Here is a 5662-nt window from a genome sequence, read left to right as displayed (position 1 = left end):
TGTTGTTATGAGAGTTAATTGTATCCCATGATTCTAGCCGTAAATATGGTAACAGTCATATTAGTCAAATTAGAATAGCTTGATTGTAGGAATAGATTGTGAGTTATAACGGGATTATCATCACATTAGAGATATGTATCTGTGTATATATTGCTTCTACGTTTCGAATAAAATACAACCAAATTATTTTCATCTTCTCTTTTCATTTTACACTAAGTTCCATCCAATCTTCATTCCCGGCCTAAATGTATCACATGGATAATCAAAACTCGCCACAAAAATTTTCCTCATTTCTAGTATCCTGTCCCATTTTCAACACAAGATTTCTGTGTCCAAGAGTTGTGCAATTATTGAACCATTGATGAATTTGTTGGATATTTTAGACAACCAAACAATGATGTTTGTAGAATTGAGAATAACAAGAACACCATTTTCATTGAGTTTTAAGACTCTGAGTTATTGCGCAACGGTGCTTCCCTATTAGCCACCCATACGGCTGTTAAAGGTGTTAAATTCTGTACCACATACCCAAATACCAAACTTTTGAATTTCTGGACTGAAGAAACCCATTTCAAAAGTTCCATTAGCCGAAACTAATGTACGGCCATCTCGAATAGATTGATTCACGGCTAAGCTTGTCTTGTGAAGAGCTTGTTCTCATGAAGGAGATCAAAAAGAACAAGCGAGAATAACACTTTGATGGTATCAATCATTTTTTATATTTTTTAATTTCTATGTAACTTTTTCTACTGTATAAATAGATAGACAATAAGGGTGTGAGTTTTGGTGCGGATTAGGGATGTCAATGGGGATTTTCAAAATGGGTCCCCGCGGGGATTCCCCGTTCGGATCCCCATTTTCGGGAATTTTTCCCCGCGGGGCGGGGATGGGGAAAAATATTCCCCCGCAGCCATTTCGAGGCGGGGATCGGGGAAGTATCCCCGCCCCGCGGATTCCCCGATCCCCGTGAAAATACTGTACTACCCTTACATTTTTAAAAAACCTTAATATTTACCCTTGGTTTTTTGGACTTTTCACATGGTTTTATAAAATAAAATAAAAAAAAAGTGTAAAAATATAAAAGGCTCTTGGTTGAGATTGAAACACAGAAACACGTTCCAATTCCAAACCCTAGCCGCTGCGCCTCCCAACGCCCAACTTCAGATTCTCAATCGCCTTCATCGCCAGTAAATTTCTGCACGACTTCACCGCCTTCATCGCCTTCAGATTCTCAATTCCAAACACTATTCTACTGCTCCTGTTCTTCAAAGTAAGTTTTCCTCACCATGTGCAAACTATTCGATCTCTGCTTCCTGTATCTAATTCACTTGTGCATCATGGGTTTCTTTAAGTTCTTAAGTGAATATTTCGACTTCAGCTTTAGCTTCATCAACCTCTTTTATGTTCCATTCCGGAACAAATGATTTAAAACAGTACACAAATAATAATTTTGTATAATCCTGTTTTTGCTCTTGCTTTTGTTTAATGATTAATTTGATAACTGAATTTAATTAAAATTATACTTGATTGGTTTTTCATTTTTTTATTCTTGAACCCCGACCTGCTGGACATGTGAATGCCGCTGTCAATTTTGTATAGAGATGTCAAAATGCATTTTTTTTTATATTTTCTCGTTCATTTCATATTTTCCTTAGGTTGGATCAACTTAGTTAAATAATGAAATTTTGTTAGTATTGTTGACATTCTATTACTAGTTAGTTACTAAAAAATAGGTTATTAAATATGACTATATGATCTTGTATTGATGTATTGATGTTGATTGATTATGTGAAGGTTTTTATCTAAAAATGGCTAATGAAGAAGTTCAGTCACCCAATGATGTTCCTTCGACACAGCAAACTCAAACAGCTCGGAATGAGACGAATGTCGAAAGTCAAGAACCCGAAGCCGTTCGTGAGCCTAGTGTAAGTCCTAACAAAAGAGGACTCAAATCTATATATTGGCGTGATTACAAAAGGCGAGAAGATCAATGGCGTGTTTAAGGCCATTTGATGTGCAGCCAAAATTGGTTCCGAACAGAAATGCAAGGTAGTACATTTAATGTTAAATTCATCTTTTCTTTATCATTTTTATTTTTGTCACCATACTTATAATTTAGCTATTTTTTTCTTAGGTTGTTCAAAGATATTGGCTTCTTTTCAATGTGTTGATGAGGATATGGATGATGATGAGGTAGTGTAAAAATTCTTATTGTTGACTACTTTCATGTTTTTAAAGTATTTTTGTGAAGTAGTTATGCTTATGACTATATGTTTACTTGTTGTAGGAAATGAGTCAAACATAACCGTGGTGGAGGGCGATGGAGAAGATCTTATAAGGAAAAGTTGGAAGCAAGATACATGATTTTTTTGTTGTGAATGGATGCCTTGTTGGAAGCAAGAGACATGATTTTTTGTTGTGAATGGATGACTTCCTATTTTGAATTTAGATGTATTATTAAGTAATGTGACTTGTCCACTTTTGTGGTTTTGATTATGACTTATTTCTCTACTTGCTACTAGTAATGTATTTGTATAAATTCTGGTTTACTTGCTACTACTTTTGTGGTTTTGCTACTACAATGTGACTTAATTCTAGTTTGCTTGCTATTTGGTATAGCGATGCGGTGGTGCTGCAATGTGTTTTTTGTCTTGATTATTGTTTACGCATTCTACTACCAATTTGCATAGAGCTATTCTGTTAAATGTTTTGTTTATAACAACGAGTTAACAAAAATATACATGCGGGGGAGTGATAATCAAATTGTTCAAAAGGCTTTTTATAGGATATCGGACATCATTTACAATTAATTGGCTTTTTATACGGGGCTTAAATTAGCAAAAAAAAAACCGTGGGGCTCCGCGGGGATCCGCGGGGACGGGGATCGGGGAAAATATTCCCCCGTAGCGGGGATCGGGGACGGGGACGGGGAATAGATTCACCGGCGGGGCAGGGATCGGGGATGTATTCCCTGCCCCCGATCCGCCCCATTGACATCCCTAGTGCGGATGTGTTGTTTCTTGTTATAGAAGCGAGATAATGGACCTATTGAGATTCAAACTATTGAATCATTTATTTATCTATTTATTGTTGTGACCAAATTTTCCTTATCCAGTTAGAGACCATAATAAATAGAAATGCAATAAACACAACTTGTTATGAACGAAACTTGTCATAAGTCGGCGCCGGTCTTTGTCAATCTCAACTAAGGAAATACCAACTTACATCCAAAATTATTTATTTTTTGACAAAAATAAATGATATTCATTCATTCAAATTGATAGAGTACATTGATATAATGCGAATTCACTAAAAACAAAAAGGATGGATTCGTGAACGGACTCACAACATCTATGTTAATAGCATAAAACGGCAAAATACGGATGCCTTCACATATGGCTATATTTAAGTCTTCGGAAGCCGCCATACTTTCTCGTTCCGATCTCCTCTCTTTTGGCTCCGATCCTATCCCTTGTGAGTGATTTTGTTCTCATCCGGTACTTGGGACCTAGATGCTTGTTGTACCTATTTATGCCACCTCCCATGGCTAGCTCCCAATTCACTTTGTTAACCCAATTCTCTTTCTCCACCCCAAATTTATACTTTTATTGTCCAGAGCTTTCACTAATCACGTCCCCAAGGCTGCAAATGACCTCAATCGTGAAGGCCTCACTTTGACCGATGAAGGTCTTACCTTCGACCTTGACCCCGCTATTGCCGAAACCCCCATCCTCGAACACTGTCTCATTGATCGTGTGCTAACGAGATAAGCGGGTTCGTTTCGCCTATTTCAAGGCGAGGCTGGGTCACTTTTGGCGCCTGTCAAACGGGTTTCAATCACTCAATCGAGGTGCGGATCAATTTTTGTTTCAATTCAACCATCGACTCGATGCCGCAAAGGTTCTAGAGGAGGGCCCATGGCTGTACGACAAGTATAATATGGTGATTGATCGTATTGCTCTGGAGTTGTACCGGCAAGTGTGAATTTGAACCACCTCGACTTTTGGGTTCGGGTTCATAATTTACCATTTAGGCTAGTTAATCATCGTGTGGCGAATGGAATTGGCGGGTTTTTAGGCGAGTGAAGGAGTATGATACCGAAATACTCTACATAGCTCTTACATGCGTTTGAAGGTTCGTATTGATGTCTCCCAACCTGCGAAGAAAGAATGGCGGATGTGTATTAAGGATGGCGGTTATGCTACTATGAATTTCAAATATGAGAAGCTTGGTGTGTTTTGCTACCTATGTGGGGTTATTGGTCATACCGATAAGTGCTGCCCTAGACTCTTCGAAATGGAGTACGATGATGGTGTGAGAGGCGGGGAGATTTTTGAGACCGGTTCTACGGAGGATGGGTACTACGCCACCAATATTTGGTTACGGGATCCGATTCCAAATATGCCCCCTCAATTGCGAATGGTAATGGTACCGGTGTTATGTTTGTAGCCGGCGATAATAATGATGTGAGTGTTGGTCCCTCTACTATGGTTTCTCTTAATGGGAGAATTCTTCTTGTTCATCATGAAATTCATGATATCAAAACAAAACTTACGGCTGCTCAAATTAATGCTTTGGTGTGAATTCCTCTCGGCGGGGTGCTAGTATCGTCTTTACGGGTGAATCATCCCGCCAAACTCGGTCACCTCGATGCGCTAGCGATGTGCCACGGTTGATAGGCCGAACCGCAAGCGCACGATCTATCGAAGTAGTAATAAAAAGATATCATTCCGACGGGGAGTTATGAATTCAATTAACTTTCAACAACGATTAGAAAAGAGTTTTAAGATTATAAAGTTTGGATTTTTAATTAAAATAAATAACAATAATAAAATAAAGGGTTAATAGTGTTTTTCACCCCTGTAATATAGGCCATTTCGGTTTTCGCCCTGTAAAATTTTCGGTTTGATTTGCATCCTTGTAAAACTTTTTTTCCGAAAACACCCCTCACCATCTAACTCGGCAAATTCGCTTACGTGGCGCTGATTTGGCATTTTTTTATTTTTATTATTTCCACATCAGATTTTAATTTTAAAAAATAAAAAAAATTATAAAAATATTCAGTTTTTTTCAAAAATTAAAAAAATCGAAAAATAATTTTTAAAAAATTCAAAAAAAATATTAAGATTTTTTCCAAAAATTAAAAAACAGAAAAATAGTCATATTTAAAAATCGTAAAAAATCTAATTTTAAAAATTATAAAAAAATTATTACATAATTTTTCGAAATTTAAAAAATTAGAAAAAAATCAGAAAATATAATCAAATTTTTTTAAAATTAATATGATTTTTTAAAATTAATATGATTTTAAAAAAATTAATTTTTAAAAATTTGGATACAAATTTAGAGGGTTTTATGAAAGTCGTGGAAATTCCGTTTTATAAAATCTTATTATAGCCTTCCTTAGAGGAGGTAGAAATCATAAATCTTATAAAATCTTTCCACAACGATGGAAAAACCCTATGATATTATTTGAGAATAAAAAATCTTATTATAGCCCCAAAATGGATTTTTGTTAGAATCATTAGGCAAAAAAAAAATTGTGGAATGGAATGATTTTTTTCGCAATATTTTATTAAAGCTGTGGTATAAAATTTTCGAATAAAAAATCTGAATTTTTCTATATTTGTATACAGATTTTTAAAAAAATTTCAGATTTTTT

General features: G+C 35.9%; 1 long non-coding RNA gene across 1 annotated transcript; it reads left to right on the top strand.

Annotated features, from left to right (window-relative positions):
- Positions 1-1091: 1091 nt before the first annotated feature.
- Positions 1092-2609, top strand: LOC146899418 (uncharacterized). Its single transcript, XR_015022228.1, has 4 exons — positions 1092-1270; positions 1795-2049; positions 2135-2193; positions 2288-2609. It is a non-coding gene; the product is annotated as an uncharacterized LOC146899418 (long non-coding RNA).
- The last annotated feature ends 3053 nt before the right edge of the window (positions 2610-5662 follow it).

The sequence above is a fragment of the Medicago sativa genome, chromosome 8 (genome assembly GCF_051527215.1).
Source record: "Medicago sativa cultivar Bolivia chromosome 8, Bolivia_mono, whole genome shotgun sequence".
Classification (NCBI taxonomy): domain Eukaryota; kingdom Viridiplantae; phylum Streptophyta; class Magnoliopsida; order Fabales; family Fabaceae; genus Medicago; species Medicago sativa.
Note: the sequence above shows the minus strand (reverse complement) of the source record. Positions and strands in the feature narration are given on the sequence as shown.